The sequence below is a fragment of the Solanum pennellii genome, chromosome 5, assembly GCF_001406875.1.
Source record: "Solanum pennellii chromosome 5, SPENNV200".
NCBI classification, from domain to species: Eukaryota; Viridiplantae; Streptophyta; class Magnoliopsida; order Solanales; family Solanaceae; genus Solanum; species Solanum pennellii.
In genome coordinates this window covers 46,129,496-46,148,033 of record NC_028641.1, presented here as the reverse complement: position 1 = coordinate 46,148,033, position 18,538 = coordinate 46,129,496, and positions in this window count along the sequence as shown.

Here is an 18,538-nt window from a genome sequence, read left to right as displayed (position 1 = left end):
CCCTCTCATCGTATTCGTCTTCTTCCTCCTCTTCTTCTTCTTCATTCTTGCTTGTCTTTCTTCCCATTCTCTATATCTTTTTCTTCTTCTTTTCGTAAATTATTCGTCTTGGCTGCTAGCCCTTGAGCTTTCTTCTTTTCTTCTTCTTAAATAATATTTAACTAATTTAATCAGTGGACTAGATTTTGTTTGCTATCAATTGAAGTTACTTCATACATTATTAGGGTCACACACCATTGTTTTGATATGTAAAATTAATAGTTCTTTGATTTCATTCATCATCATCTTGGTACTTGCAATTTTTTCAATAATTTAAATTCGCGTTTCCAATAGATTGATATATGTTGCAAAATTGACTATTGGAACAAATTATAGCCATATGTAGAAACATAAGTTATTTAAATAGAAATAGAATAGACATATGTTGCAACATATAACTTACACAAGCTGCAACATATAAGCTAGACATGTATAGACATATGACTTACATATCGCAACTGACATGATAGTTATATAATACCCTTGTAAATCATTGTTTCAAGTGTTATATCATATTTTTATTACTTAATTATGGTTCAAAGTACAAAAATTTTGTCCAATTTGACATTTTTTTCATTCCTAAATCGCTCAATTTATCGACTAAGTCATCCTTGAAGTGACATAGTCATTGAAGTGACATATGTGGCAACATATGCACGTTCTGTTGGGAAAAATACTACAAAAATGTCATATATGGCAACATATGTATATCATGAAATGATCTTTGGGGGGTTAATTCAAATAATTTGTCACATAATTCAACATGTAACACTAATGTATAATCCTACAACATATCTAGGTACAAAATTATGGTCTAATACAACAACCTTCATCAATTTTATCAATTATTTCTACAAAGACTATCATACCACTAGTTCATCATACAATGAACGGCTAACTAAATATGATAGATATATAACACCCTTAGAAATCATTGTTTTAAGTGTTGTAACATATTTTTATTGCATAATTATGGTTCAAAGTACTAAAATTTGGTCCAATTCGATATTTTTCCATTCTAAATTGCTCAATTTACTGATTAAGCCATCATTGAAATGATATATGTAACAACATATGCACGTTCTGTTGGAAAAATTGCAAAATAAATGTCATATGTGGCAACATATGTATATCATAAAATGGTCTTTGAGGGGTTAATTCAATTAAATTGTCACATAATTCAACATGTAACACTAATATATAGTCGTACAACATGGCCACGTACAAAATTATAGTTTAATGTAACAACCTTCTTCAATTCTATCAATTATTTTTACAAAGATTATCATATCACTAGTTCATCTTACAGTGACCAAGTAACTTCATATGATAATTATATTACACAACTGTAAATTATTGTTCCAAGTGTTATAACATATTTGTATTGCTTAATTATGTCCAATTTACTAAAATTTTGTCCAATTTGACATTTTTCCATTGCTAAATCTTTTAATTTATCGATTATCCCATTTTTGAAGTAACATATGTGGCAACATTAGCACGTCCTGTTGGAAAAATTCCACAAACATGTCATCGTGACAACATATGTATATCACCAAATGGTGTTTTGGGGGTTAATGCAATTAAATTGTCATTCAACATGTAACACTAATATATAGTCATACAACATGTCTAAGCATAAAAATGTCACGACCCAAAACCGAGCCGCGACTGGCACCCACATTTACCCTCCTATGTGAGCGAACCAACCAATCTAAACCTTAACATTTCAATTTAATATCAACATAAAGCAATGCGGAAGACTTAAACTCATTAATAAAAGACAATTCAATAACTTCTAAAATTCAACATCTATTATTTCCCCAAAATCTGGAAGTCATCACCACAAGAACATCTATGATCAAATTACTAAACTAAGAGTATTCTAAGAAGCTAAAATAAACAAAAGCTAGTCCATGCCGGAACTTCAAGGCATCAAGACATGAGGAAGAAGATCCAGTCCAAGCTAGAAGCATTAGCTCACCCTGAAATCCGGTGTAATGAAGACTGGCTAGAGTTGCGGTTGAGTTGAAGACGACGGTACGTTTGCTGCACTCCACAAATAACAAAGGAAAACAAATACAAGTAGGGGTCAGTACAAAACACGGGTACTGAGTAGGTATCATCGGCCAACTCAAAATAGAAAACAGTATATATCAGATAATATCATAAATCAACTACAATACTCAACGTGTAGCAACAACAAGTTCTATAATCATTAATAAGCACCGCCAAGTTCACACATGAGGACTCAAGCCTCAATACCATACTCATTTGGGAATTAGGTTCATTAGATTGAGTATATTAACATCTTTCAAGATTCATTATCTTTATTCCTCTTGTGTCGGTACGTGACACTCCGCTCCCCTACTACTATGTGTCGGTACGTGACACTCCGATCCCCTAAATCTACGTGTCGGTTCGTGACACCCGTCCCACTAATTCTATGTGTCGGTACGTGACACTCTGACCCCCTAATTCTACGTGTCGGTTCGTGACCCCCGATCCCCTAATTCTACGTGTCGGTTCGTGACATCCGATCCCCTAATTCTACGTGTCGGTTCGTGACACCCGATCCCCTAATTCTACGTGTCGGTTCGTGACACCCGATCCCCTAATTCTACGTGTCGGTTCGTGACACCCGATCCCCTAATTCTACGTGTCGGTTCGTGACACCCGATCCCCTAATTCTACGTGTCGGTTCGTGACACCCGATCCCCTAATTCTACGTGTCGGTTCGTGACACCCGATCCCCTAATTCTACGTGTCGGTTCGTGACACCCGATCCCCTAATTCTACGTGTCGGTTCGTGACACCCGATCCCCTAATTCTACGTGTCGGTTCGTGACACCCGATCCCCTAATTCTACGTGTCGGTTCGTGACACCCGATCCCCTAATTCTACGTGTCGGTTCGTGACACCCGATCCCCTAATTCTACGTGTCGGTTCGTGACACCCGATCCCCTAATTCTACGTGTCGGTTCGTGACACCCGATCCCCTAATTCTACGTGTCGGTTCGTGACACCCGATCCCCTAATTCTACGTGTCGGTTCGTGACACCCGATCCCCTAATTCTACGTGTCGGTTCGTGACACCCGATCCCCTAATTCTACGTGTCGGTTCGTGACACCCGATCCCCTAATTCTACGTGTCGGTTCGTGACACCCGATCCCCTAATTCTACGTGTCGGTTCGTGACACCCGATCCCCTAATTCTACGTGTCGGTTCGTGACACCCGATCCCCTAATTCTACGTGTCGGTTCGTGACACCCGATCCCCTAATTCTACGTGTCGGTTCGTGACACCCGATCCCCTAATTCTACGTGTCGGTTCGTGACACCCGATCCCCTAATTCTACGTGTCGGTTCGTGACACCCGATCCCCTAATTCTACGTGTCGGTTCGTGACACCCGATCCCCTAATTCTACGTGTCGGTTCGTGACACCCGATCCCCTAATTCTACGTGTCGGTTCGTGACACCCGATCCCCTAATTCTACGTGTCGGTTCGTGACACCCGATCCCCTAATTCTACGTGTCGGTTCGTGACACCCGATCCCCTAATTCTACGTGTCGGTTCGTGACACCCGATCCCCTAATTCTACGTGTCGGTTCGTGACACCCGATCCCCTAATTCTACGTGTCGGTTCGTGACACCCGATCCCCTAATTCTACGTGTCGGTTCGTGACACCCGATCCCCTAATTCTACGTGTCGGTTCGTGACACCCGATCCCCTAATTCTACGTGTCGGTTCGTGACACCCGATCCCCTAATTCTACGTGTCGGTTCGTGACACCCGATCCCCTAATTCTACGTGTCGGTTCGTGACACCCGATCCCCTAATTCTACGTGTCGGTTCGTGACACCCGATCCCCTAATTCTACGTGTCGGTTCGTGACACCCGATCCCCTAATTCTACGTGTCGGTTCGTGACCCCCGATCCCCTAATTCTACGTGTCGGTTCGTGACATCCGATCCCCTAATTCTACGTGTCGGTTCGTGACACCCGATCCCCTAATTCTACGTGTCGGTTCGTGACATCCGATCCCCTAATTCTACGTGTCGGTTCGTGACACCCGATCCCCTAATTCTACGTGTCGGTTCGTGACATCCGATCCCCTAATTCTACGTGTCGGTTCGTGACACCCGATCCCCTAATTCTACGTGTCGGTTCGTGACATCCGATCCCCTAATTCTACGTGTCGGTTCGTGACACCCGATCCCCTAATTCTACGTGTCGGTTCGTGACATCCGATCCCCTAATTCTACGTGTCGGTTCGTGACACCCGATCCCCTAATTCTACGTGTCGGTTCGTGACATCCGATCCCCTAATTCTACGTGTCGGTTCGTGACACCCGATCCCCTAATTCTACGTGTCGGTTCGTGACACCCGATCCCCTAATTCTACGTGTCGGTTCGTGACACCCGATCCCCTAATTCTACGTGTCGGTTCGTGACACCCGATCCCCTAATTCTACGTGTCGGTTCGTGACACCCGATCCCCTAATTCTACGTGTCGGTTCGTGACACCCGATCCCCTAATTCTACGTGTCGGTTCGTGACACCCGATCCCCTAATTCTACGTGTCGGTTCGTGACACCCGATCCCCTAATTCTACGTGTCGGTTCGTGACACCCGATCCCCTAATTCTACGTGTCGGTTCGTGACATCCGATCCCCTAATTCTACGTGTCGGTTCGTGACACCCGATCCCCTAATTCTACGTGTCGGTTCGTGACACCCGATCCCCTAATTCTACGTGTCGGTTCGTGACACCCGATCCCCTAATTCTACGTGTCGGTTCGTGACACCCGGTCCCCCTAATACTACGTGTCGGTTCGTGACACCCGCTCCACTAATCTCATTCTATTAATTCATCAATCCTTCTTTATACCAAGGCATCATCAACCCCATTACTTTAGTTCATCAAGCCTTCTTTTATACTAAGGCATCATCAATCTCATTAACAAAGTAGATTAGGGTTTTTCAAGATTTGGGATTCAATAGCTTCATCATGCTTATTTTATCACAATTATATAATCACATTCATACATGCATACAATTAAGCATATAGAAGGGTTTACAATACTACCCAACACATATCATTCGCTATTAAGAGTTTACTACGAATAGCATAAAAACCATAACCTACCTCCACCGAAGATGCGTGATCAAGCAAGCAAATTCTCAAAAATCCTTGCTATCCTCTTCGTTCCTTTCTCTCTCTACTCGTTCTCCCTCTTTTTTTGTTCTTTTTCTTTTTCTTATTCAAACCCTCTTTCTTTTACCCTAATTAGCATATAATTAAGTATAAAGATGGCAATAATATCCCACTAATTAACTCAAGGTTACCTCTTTTAACCCCCAAGTAATTAGACTTATTAACATTAACCCACTAACTTTATAATTAAAGCAGGAATAGTCCAAAACGCCCCTTAAATAACTAACAGAAATCCGACCCAGCCTGGGATTACGCAGCCTGTGACGGGCCGTCGTGCCTGCGACGGTCCGTCCTGCTGCTCCGTCACAGAGTTCAGAGACTAGATTTTTACCAAGAGTCTGTGACGGCCCGTCACGCCTGTGACGGTCCGTCCTGCCATTTCGTCACGAAGTTCAGAGAGTCGATTTCAGTACCCAAATTTCAGAAGTCTAAGTGTTCTGGAACGAGACACCTGCGACGGTCCGTCGTGCCCACGACGGTTCGTCCTGCAGGTCCGTCGCCAAGTTCAGAGAGTCGATTTCAGTACCCAAATTTCAGAAGTCTAAGTGTTCTGGAACGAGACACCTGCGACGGTCCGTCGTGCCCACGACGGTTCGTCCTGCAGGTCCGTCGCCAAGTTCAGAGAGTCGATTTCAGTACCCAAATTTCAGAAGTCTAAGTGTTCTGGAACGAGACACCTGCGACGGTCCGTCGTGCCCACGACGGTTCGTCCTGCAGGTCCGTCGCCAAGTTCAGAGAGTCGATTTCAGTACCCAAATTTCAGAAGTCTAAGTGTTCTGGAACGAGACACCTGCGACGGTCCGTCGTGCCCACGACGGTTCGTCCTGCAGGTCCGTCGCCAAGTTCAGAGAGTCGATTTCAGTACCCAAATTTCAGAAGTCTAAGTGTTCTGGAACGAGACACCTGCGACGGTCCGTCGTGCCCACGACGGTTCGTCCTGCAGGTCCGTCGCCAAGTTCAGAGAGTCGATTTCAGTACCCAAATTTCAGAAGTCTAAGTGTTCTGGAACGAGACACCTGCGACGGTCCGTCGTGCCCACGACGGTTCGTCCTGCAGGTCCGTCGCCAAGTTCAGAGAGTCGATTTCAGTACCCAAATTTCAGAAGTCTAAGTGTTCTGGAACGAGACACCTGCGACGGTCCGTCGTGCCCACGACGGTTCGTCCTGCAGGTCCGTCGCCAAGTTCAGAGAGTCGATTTCAGTACCCAAATTTCAGAAGTCTAAGTGTTCTGGAACGAGACACCTGCGACGGTCCGTCGTGCCCACGACGGTTCGTCCTGCAGGTCCGTCGCCAAGTTCAGAGAGTCGATTTCAGTACCCAAATTTCAGAAGTCTAAGTGTTCTGGAACGAGACACCTGCGACGGTCCGTCGTGCCCACGACGGTTCGTCCTGCAGGTCCGTCGCCAAGTTCAGAGAGTCGATTTCAGTACCCAAATTTCAGAAGTCTAAGTCTTTTGGAGCGAGACCCCCTCGACGACCCGTCGTGCCCATGACGGTCCGTCGTGGGTTCCGTCGACTCACACAGTTTTTCCAGAAATAAAATCTGCTGCTCAAAACGACTAAACAGGTCGTTACAAAAAATATGGTCTAATACAACAACTTTCATCAATTTTATCAATTATATTTACAAAGACTATCATATCACTAGTTCATCATACAATGTCTAAGTAACTTCATATGATAGTTATATAACACCTTTGTAAATCATTATTCCAAGTGTTATAGAATATTGTTATTGCTTAATTATGGTCCAGAGTACTAAAATTTGGTCCAATTTGACATTTTTCCATTCCTAAATCATTCAGTTTATCGATTAACCCATTCATAAAGTGACATATGTGGAAACATATGCACATCTTGTTGGAAAAATTGCAACAGACATGTCATATGTGGCAGCAAATGCATGTTCTACTGGAAAAATTGCAACAAACATGTCATATGTGGCAACATGTACATCCTAAAATGTATTTTCTTTAATCAGATAATATTTCAAAAAGAATAACAACCCAACCATCCTACAAATAAATAAGTGATTAAAGTCACAAAAAAAGTCCTGATTTTATTCTAATAACTATTAAATTTTATCTTAGAAGATATAAACGATAAACAAGAACTAATGAGGGCAACGACGCTTTGTTGTAGAATAAAATTGCAACATATTACCACTGATGTTGTAGAAAACATAGCAACAATATGAACGGTAAAGAAATAATGGAACGAGAGAAAAGAAAGAGGGAAAAGAAAATTAAAATTAGTAAAAGTAAATTAAATTTGAAATATGAAATGAAACGACCTTTTATAGATAAGAGGAGAGAGGGAAAATGAAGGGATGATTGTTTTAGACATTTTCATTTTACTTTTTTTAAATTTTTTTGACAATTCATAGTGTGACATCTGTTGCCACATGTATACTTTTTGTTGGGGTACATGCAGATAATTCTATAATCTTTTTACAACTAAGGTTATATATGTTGCCACAGACACCACATTGGTAACAATGAAATGTTGCCACATAGCTCTTTTCCGTGACATATGTTACCACATATCTCCTTTCTGTGACATATATTACCACATATCTTCTTAATGTTACCTATGTTGCCACATATCTTATTTCTGTGACATATATTGCCACATATATCCTTTCTGTTGGGGCACAAGTAGATAACTCTGTAGTGTTTTTTTCAACATAGGTTATATATGTTGCCACATATATCTCATTTCATTTAATTGGGCGAGGGGGAGGCTGTGAGTCACCTGGGATACGTATTTTCCCGTTGGTTGATTCTCGAAATTGAAAAACAAAAGTCCCAAAATATTGACCATAGAAACCAGACAGTATCAAAAAGAAAAAGTAATATCACGATATAAAAATGTACTAGTATAGCACAAAATGCCAAGTGCTCACCCTGTATACTGACCATACTATTGCAATCTTGATGTTTACAATGATACCTGGTGCTCGGACCTGCATCACAAAAACAATTGCAGAGTGTAGACTGAGTACAGAAACAACAGGTACACAGTACGTCGTCTGAGAAAGAAAAGAAAAAGTAATGTGAAATGTGAATATCTAAAACACAACTAGAAGCAAGAATGAGAGTGTACTAACATATAAATAAAAGGAGAATAACTAACTAAATTCGAATGGGCTCCCATAAACCCGACGGGTACACTTATGTGCAAGAAGAAAGTAAAACCTGAGTGGACTCCTATAATCCTGACATGTACAAGGAAGAGTTTAGAATGGAATAAGTGGATGTGACAAAGTTTCTAAGATTTGCAAGACTTTCCATGGACGCGAACTGAACCTATCCATAATCCTAAAGCTCATCAAAAACTCATAGGGGGTAAGAACAACTGAATTGAATAGGGAGGATCAAGGACTGGAACAGAGATTTGGAGTACCCGACGACTTGAACAAAGGCTTAGGATAATGGTGGACTTCAACCATATATAAATATGACCAAGCACTTGAACCGAGGTAAGAGTACTTATGGACTTATACCAAGTTGTCAGGACAGGTGGATTTGAAGCATGGTTGCAAATGGCGGTGGACTTGCACCATGACTGCAGAAAATCAAGACTTGAACCCAGGGTAAAATGCAAAGGCTTGGACTACAACCACCCCTGGTAGAGTGAATTAGGGGACTTGAACCAAAAATAAAGGAAAATCGTCTACAAAAGGATCAGCGGCCAATCGAGCACCAAAGGAGTACCCCAAATCTAAGTGCCATTAATAAATCACACCAGCCCTAACCATATCCAACCAGAATCGATGTGTATCTTCCACACCACGAATCAGAGATAAAAACTAACAAATATGGGGGATTTATGTATATATGGTTCCAAGAGTGTTGCTACTGCCTATCCAAGGCCCAATCTATCAAACTCAGGTTTTCTACATCATCTACAAGGAGTTAAGTCATCCAGAGCGACATCGGGGAGATCATAAAGCCCAACCACTCCAAAAAGATTCAAGTCTATGGAAATCACTACACTTAGCCTAGACAAAGGTCAAACATGCTCCAACGGTATTCATAAATCATAATTAAATCATACAACAAGGTGATGAAGATAAAAAAACACACTATACATGCTTCAACCACTCGTACTAGCCAAAAAGTAAAGTAAGGCGTGGTTCTAGAAATTTGACATGAATAACCACCAATACAACTCCATAAAAATAAACATAATATTATTTAATCATGATTATTCTAAGGAGAGGGAAGTTGTATCCTACCGATAGGCCGACTGCACACACTCCAATTCACGTCACTGAATATTTACCCTTTCGTAAGTCCTAGAAGTTCTGCCACACTATCAAAATAGAATCACAACATCAAAATGGATGTTTTGATACCAAAACCACAATTTTCAAAGTCAGACCCAAAATCGAGTCTAAAAAAAGATTGTGGGGCCCGCACTAGAAATTTTAAAACTGACTTCGTCAAAAGTTTCATTTTTCCCCAAACAGTTCTCCAGAAATGGAACACATTTTAGGGCTTAGAATAGCCTAGAATTACACAATTCATTTAAATCACCATTAAAACTAGGGAAAAGTATCAAACATGCCATCAAACTTTCAGAAAAGGCTCATTTATGTCATCCATCAAAAGTTTGGCTCATCTTTGTCATTGTTGTTTATGAAGAGGTTCATTTATTATTTTTTAGCAGTGATTTTGCAAAACTATTTTTTACACAAGGCCAATTATTATTGGTTCATGTCACTATTTTTTTAATAAAAAATGAAATTTTGATTTAAAATTGAATCAAAATTGAATGAAAATAATCCACCTAAATAAAAAAATTTAGAATTTGGGTGGGTCTTTGTTTGGGTGGGTTATTTTAATTCATGTTTTATTTAAAATTTTGATTTTGTTTTATTAGAAAATAATAATGACGTTGTCGAATTATAATTGGCCATGTGTAAAATTGTTTTGCAAAATCACTATTAAAAATTAATGGCATGAATGAGCCTTTCCTTAAACGGTAATGGCATAGATGAGCCAAACTTTTAACGGATGTCATAGACGAGCCTTTTTTTAAAGTTTGATGGCATATTTGAGTCTTTTCCCTTAAAAGTTAAGAAGTAGAGAGGAAAACAACAAAAATTTTAAAATTACCTCAAAACGAGGTCCCCTGGTAGTCCCCTGAGACACCAATGCAAAGCCATGCCAATTTCGAGCTACCCAACTTTTGAATCACCTAAAATGGAAATAAAATGAGAGAGAAATTGTGTTTAGAAAATAAAGGTTGAATCTTGATTTTCGAATCTAAATAATGGATGTTCTTGTTGATAAAATGATGTCTGGTCGCTCAGAAGATACTTTCTGGTCACTAAAAGTCTACATTTTAAAAATTCTCTGGCGGACCCTCTGGATTCGTTTGGGACCTGATAAAATTAAACTAGATATTCTACCCCACTATATTCGACATTTTGGCCTCATGAAATTTTTGCATTACAATAAAAAAATTGTTATGACAGGAATACCCCCTCGAGACCTGTTAGGCCTAAATCTCAACTTTTTACCGGAACAACCAATTCAATCAAAAGGAATATCTCAAGGCCGAAATTAAATTTCCTACTAAAAAAATTTCACATTCTTGAGCTAATAGTGTTTATGGAATATTCATACGACAATTAATTCTCTTAATGTTGACCAAAGTCAACTCTAGGCCTTTAAGCTTTCACATTAGAATAAACATAAAATATTACTTAATTATGAATGAATTTTTTTAGAGGGGTCAATTTTTTTTTTTGTTTAAAAATAAGAAAACTTATAATTAAATTTTATTTGGAAATCTTTTTAAAAAAACATCACCCGAAATTATTTGCAGGTAATCTAACAAGTAATGAACTTAGATTGAGACTTTATTATGTCTACTATTTTGCTTAGAAAAGTCAATTTTATTTTTTCATTTTCAAGCAATTTATTTGTACAATGTATTTACTAAAATAATTCAAATGTCATGTAAAACAATTACTATACTAAATGTATCTCCCTAAGAAATGACTATATAAATCAGTCTCCATCTTTATTTTTCACTCACATAGACTTTCTTATATAAAAAATATTTCTTCAATAGTTTCGGATGACAGAGAGAAAATGGTGTTACAAATATGGTGACAGATTTGATAAACCCCATTGAGGTTCAATATATTTGTCTGAGGAAGAGGCAAAAGTGGAAGTACCGGGCTCATATTACAACCTTATCAAAAGGTACGTACTTGGCTTGGGACCTTTAATACAAAAGAAGAAGCAAAATTTCATACAGTAAAGTGGCAAGGACGTATCTTAGCCCTAAAACTAAACTTCATGTCATGAAATCAAATGAAGATAACCTTGTATGTAACGACCAGTTCCCATCATTATTGAAAAGCAGACAGGGAAAATTTTGGGCCAAAAAAACTTTTTTGTAGTAACTTTGAATTTCCTTACCCAGTCCAAATTTGAAAAAAATCGGAGTCAGTGAGGTATAGGGTAACCTGGTAACAAATGGAAGATCTAATTATGATTTTAATTATATAAGTAGATCGCTAAGAGGTTAAAAAACTTGTATGACTTTACGAAGTTGAATTTGCGTGAGTAGAACACCCGAAACTGATATTAGCGTGAATGGGTATATTTTGAGTGTCATTAAATGAAGGTGTATTGTTGAGTGGAGGTATAAAATTCTAAAATTTACTAATTATTTTATGTGCAAGTAGCGAAAGCGGGATTGTTCCACCAGGGCGGGGTCTTTGTAGCGGGGTGAGGATCGTTATAGCGGGACAAACGTGGCTTAAGTCAAAAATAAGCCCCAAAAATGTTTTAGTTTTTTACCTTGATAGATAAGGAATGGCCTAGGTTTTTTGGATAGTTTTACGGGATTTTAGAGGCTAATGATAAGGTTTTCGATCCCTAAATCTATTTTTCAATCTGCAAAACTTTGTTTCTTGGGTAATAATCATCGGGGAGGGTTTTGATACGGCATTTATGGTGGAATCCCCTATTATTTGCATTGGGATCATTGGTTTGATCCAGGATTGATAGTGTTGATTTTAACTGGGCAGTTAGGCATCGTTTAAGGATTTTTTTGTTATATTTATTGTTTGTAGAACAAGATTAAGCTGAAAGAATCTGGAAAGGGAAGAATCATGTTTCTTAGAAAATTAAAGCTTTGTTTGAGGTATGTGATGGTTTTTATTTCATGTTCGTGTGATAAGCATTTGCAATTACTTCATTATAATGCATGTAAGTATGCAAATGTTTCATTATTGATAACACTATTCTAAATGAGGATGCTTGAATAATTGTATGACATGAATCATGCCTTGATTGTATAATTATGAGAGAGTACATCGTGATTGTTGATTGTAATTGTGATTGTGGCTTGGTTAATTTCACGACCGGGAAGCACCCCCTAGAAGTAACATGGCATACTTGACCTCTCGGAGGTCTTATACAAGCCCATAGTTATCATTCATCGCATTGGCATAGTAAAATTAGCGGAAAATTTAAAACTTTTCATAGCACATCATATGCTAGAAACTTTACTTCATATACATATAAAATATAAGTCATAATACATATATAGACTCTAAGTCTCTTTTCCATTTACACTCAATAACTTTGAAGTACATTAGGGACAAGGCCCTTATGACATAATACAAAACTATACATTACTAAATAGACTTTAAAATAAGTACACATAAGGACATCCATGGTCTTAAGGATTTCTTTCCTTGATCTTAGGAAATCACCTATCAAGCTCCTCAAGTATAGACCTCCTTTAAGCATTCCATTACCTAAATTTTGTGTAAAAAGTAATGAAGAATGGTATTAACACAAGAACGTACTAAGTATGGAAACCATGCATTTAAAAAGGGGACATTTTCTTTGAAATCATACATCATGCCATTTTGAGTAAACATCATAAAACCTTTATCGATAGCATATATATATTGTTTTCATACTTCATAGAAACACAATCAAAGGCCAAACATCATAGAAAAACACATACCATTATACAAGTATAATATCACATAGACATAGTTAAGTCAAGACCTTCATCATATAGTCAACAAGGTCAACATCATGCATAAAGACTCATATCATGCACATCTTCATAATAAGTAGACAAGTACTACAATGTCATGCATAAAGAACATATACATCGTGTCTTGCATTAGAACACAATCCTAGAACTTCCTAAGGAGCTACTTGTGCAATGTCTAGATGGGTTCATTACTTCCACCTATCCTAAGTAACCTCCCTTAAGTCATTCTATTTAGTGTCCTAGTCATTAACTTCCATTGTCCATTTTACTTTGGGAAAACTATAGCCTTAACCTACATAGATCATGTGATGCTAAACATGGATTTGGGTGTCATAGAACCCCACACCGATAAAGGGTGGTCTACCGCCAAAAGTAGAACCAAATGTGACATAGCTTTCCAGGTGGAATCCACTAGCTAGTATCCTATGGTGGAAACATAGTTATGGAACTTGGAGGTACATGTGAAAACCCTCTTTATGCCAAGATTAGGCATTGTAGTTGTTCACTTATGGAAACCCTATTTATGACCATTGAGGCGTTGTGGTTATCCACCTCATGAGATTTATGGTGACCTACCTTCCTACCATGGGAAGGGACACACACTCATTTTAAAGTTCATTCGGTGCTAAGCTAAGTTACCTTCATTGAAAACCTTTATTACATTTTTACTTTATAAATCATAGGTTTAGGAGAGTCATCCCATCATGTGCTTAAATAATAGGTCATAGATGGAAGTTCATCAACCAATATTATGTAAAGAATCCATTCACATGAACATAGCATATGTACAACATCATCTAGTTTAGGGTAATGAATACACCATTCAAGGCCCCTCTCGTGACTAGATCTTCATACATGTGTGTATGTGTATACATATATGTGAGCAAACCTTTCACATAACACATTAAGTCACACAAGTTCATATATCAATGCATGAGTCTATAGGCATAACTATATGAGCAATCCTTTTATATATACCCACTAAGACACTATGCACATTCATTCTTCACATACATATACTTTACATGCATAGTAGTACACATTAGTGAATATGGGAATAACCTTTCATTTAGACGCCATAACCTATACTACTTGTAACATGCATGTAAGTGAGAGTGTGTGTACATTGGTCAACATGATCACATAATGGCTATAAATTACTCCTTGAGGCATCCATCCTCTTAGACCACATTATAATTCAAAGAACATACCACACAACACAAAATAGCATATGAGGCAAGACAATATAAACATTATAACCAAGGCTCCTAACTTTAGCTATTTACACTTTCATATAACGGGTACATGGGTAGGGGCTACTAAACATTTTAACACATAAATGGCATCACATATACAATACTCTAACATGAATATACGCATGCTCATACAATATCCACACAACCTAGATCACAACTACATAGGAAGATAGGCACAATTACATCATAAGGTGATCATCTAAATCTCTAAATCATATTTTATCAATTTTCCTGCAAGTCCATGGTCAACACATATATAATGACAATAAATTAAACACCGCCGCCATAAGTGGACCATACCACACAATGTCGTACAAGGCTTCATCAACATTACTGTAAAGAAACACAGAAGTAGAAGAGTAGAGGGAATAATCATTCTTACCAATTTCTTACCCATTGATCATCATTGATCAATACACCTTATTAATCAATAAAACACATATATGGAAGTAGATAAATGTACTTTAGACATATAAGAAACCATGGACAAGACGCTACAAGATTTACTATAACATAATACAACACATCAACATACTAGGAAAGTAGAATAACATAGATCATTAACTAATTTCCCTTGCATTGATTCAGATCATATTTCATACAAATTATGAGTCTAATTCAGTAGCTAAACTCATTTAACCATATTGAAATCATAATTTCATACTTTCAAGATTAAGGTTACAACATAGGCATTTAGGCTTATCGATTTGCTAGAGTATAGAAGACTTTATCAATACTATGAACTCTTTAAGGATTTGATCATTATTCATATTTTAACAACCATAAAATCATTAGGCAGTATCTAAATCGGTAGTAAATCAGGAAGAAACCATTCTTGATATAACAACAACTCAAGATCCATCACACACTTATCTTTTTTATTTCATAGCGTAAAGGAATATATATCAATTCATGCAAAACTTTCTTAGATTGTTCATTAAGGATTTATACTTAAAAAATTCTTCCATTATTTCACCCTAAAACAGTAGCTACAGCAGTTCATGCCTAATCAAAACTCTACACAACCGATCTCACAAGGTAACATGTAGAAACATAGGTTATTCATCTTCAAATATTCATACATTTATCATCATGGAATTATCATCATAAATTCATGTAAATAACATCGTATACCATCACTTCAACGTAATAGAAACATAATTCAATCGATAATAAATCAAGATCATAAGGCCCATGCAAGGCTAAATCGTTTTGGTGATAGTGCATGGGTTCAACATGCAATTGGATTGGAAACCACTTCCAATTCAGTATATAATCATCAATACATTCGTATTATACCTTTGAAATCAGTTTAGGAAAGAACCCATGGAATATTGAAGAAGAAAGTGTTTGATCATATTTTTCTCTTTTGAAATCTTTGAGAATGACTCTCTAGATGAAAATATACCTAGAGATGAATATCACCATACCTTTGTCTATTTGAAAATCTCTTAAACTTGATGATTCATCCATGGAAAACCCAACATGAATCTGTTCTTGAGCTTCACCAACAATGGTGGTTTCTAGAGAGATTATTTTTGGAGGGAAAGGTTTCAATCTTGTGAGAGGATTCTAGAATGGGGTGATAAAGTTTTGATTACTTATATACACCCAAGAATATCTAAATAAACCTATTATATTCAGTTTAGGAAGTGGGGTGAATTTCCCATTCACCCCTTTAATGAAATAGACGCAGGCTGCCAGTTGCAGGCCACCTGCGATGAAGGTAGTGACGGGGCATCGATGACTTGACGGGCCGTGGATGGACTCCGTCATTGGTTAATTAGAAAAATATTGGATTTATACCTTCCCAAGTCAAGTCCCCATCGACGATACCTTCTCTACGGGCCGTTGGTGGACCAATGATCCATCGTTGGGTCCGTCAATGTCTTAGGCAGCTTTTGGTCCTTCTTTTTGGGGCCTCTTGTGGGGTCCTTTAGAATTCGTACCCGGATGTTTCCAACGTGATTATAACCCTTAAAAAGTTATAGACCTTAAACATAAATTTCATCCAAAAAAAAACCTATAATAAGTCCAAACAGCCTTGGCCCCAACATGACATACGATGAACGTCTTAGGGTCTATCTTACGAACGCCTTGGACGTTCTTGGGCATTTGACCTACAAAATTCATGAAACTTCATGTAACAACAAGTAAACATAATTTTAATCCATTTTAAGACTTATTATACTCATTTCATACATATTTAGGCATGCATAGACACATGATGCACATAAGCAACTAATCGTCGAACGTCTTGGTTGTCCCTTGACGTTCGACTTTCAAATCACTTGAAACTTTGTACACTGACTCTAAACCATATAATAAGAAACTTTAGGACCTTATTAAATAATTAAACACCCATAAACACAAATAACCATATATTAGGCATCTACATGACTAAGTCGTCGAACGTCTTAGTCGTCCCTTAACGTTTGACTTTCAATACCTCTAATATTTTAGCTACTGCCTATATACTATATTTTAAGAATATTTAGGACAAATTTAAGAAAAAAACATGTTTGGCTATAGAAACCTTATCTCATTTTTGGGGTCTTACAATATCCCCCACTTGGGAACATTCGTCCTCGAATGACACTTAGGGCTCTTTAATCACAACAAGGACTTCAATGCATATAAGAGTAGTTCATAAAATTTAAAATATCATCAAATCCTTTTAGCACTCAATGCTCACAAGAAAGCAAAACCATTAATCACTTACTCTTTAATGCATCAAACACAAAGGTCCTTTTCATGTTCATAGAAGAACATCATTCTCCTTATCATAACATGATCATTACATCTCAATTCATTACAAGAAAATATTGAAAAGCTACTCATAGGTAGATCATAACCCATATTCAAAGTTACTTAAGCACTCATACTTCAATTCACATAAACTTGAGTTAGTTAAATCACAAAGATCTTCATTAGTTAGACCTAGTGCCATAAAGGTCATACTCAATCATACCATACTTAGTGGTGTCCATGGAGGAATGTCCTTCTCCTCAACACACTTACATGTATCATGAGTTTCACACCTTAGCATGTACAAGGTCGAATTCCTCTAAAAATGAGAAATTCTCAACTTTTAAACAAGACATGCTCACGGTTCCTTCCTAGTGAAGTCTAAGTGGCAAGTCACACCAAGTACATCACAATAAAATAGGAAGCCATTCCACAAATTTCTTTTTTTAACATATACTCACCCTTATAGTAAGCTTCATTTTGGAAAATAACACAAATCATAGGCACACACATGGACACTTATCTAGACATGCTTTCACTTTTCAAGAATGAGTCTACAATTATGCATTCCAAAATCATAAAAGTCACATAGTTTTCAAGAGACTCAACATAATTCATTTTAAAGAAATTCAACTGTTCATTTTAATGCTAAACATTTTACCTCACTAGTGACTATTGATACGCTCAAACTTACTTCTCAAATAAGAAGTAAAGCGGTCGTGTCAAGTAAATAACCCAACTAGTGAGGTTGGGATCGTTTCCACGAGGAAAATAGTCTAGACTTAACTTCAACCTGTTATTACTATTGTTTGGTCAATGACTTCCTTGGAAAGTAAAAACACAAAAAGGGGGTTTCTATTTCTAAATGAGTGAAAATAAATAACGAACTTGAAAGAGACACTTAACAACTTTGACAGTTGGATTTTAATCTATTAATCAAAGTAACTAGGGTTTACGTGTTCCCCACAGGTTCATAACTTGATAATTCTAACTATAATAATTCTTTCCTAGTATCTTGCATGCAAAGTGATAAGTTATGTATTTCTAAATCCTTGGTCCGGCATCTAGAAAATCTCACTCCGCACCTTGGTCCGGCTACGTGTGTTGCTATCCTAACCCTCATCTTTACCTCATATTAAGCATCGTATTCGATATTTGACTAAGTTATTACCTCGTACCAATCAATACTAGCCTATTAGATAGTATACACTAAATCTATGTTAATAATTCTTTT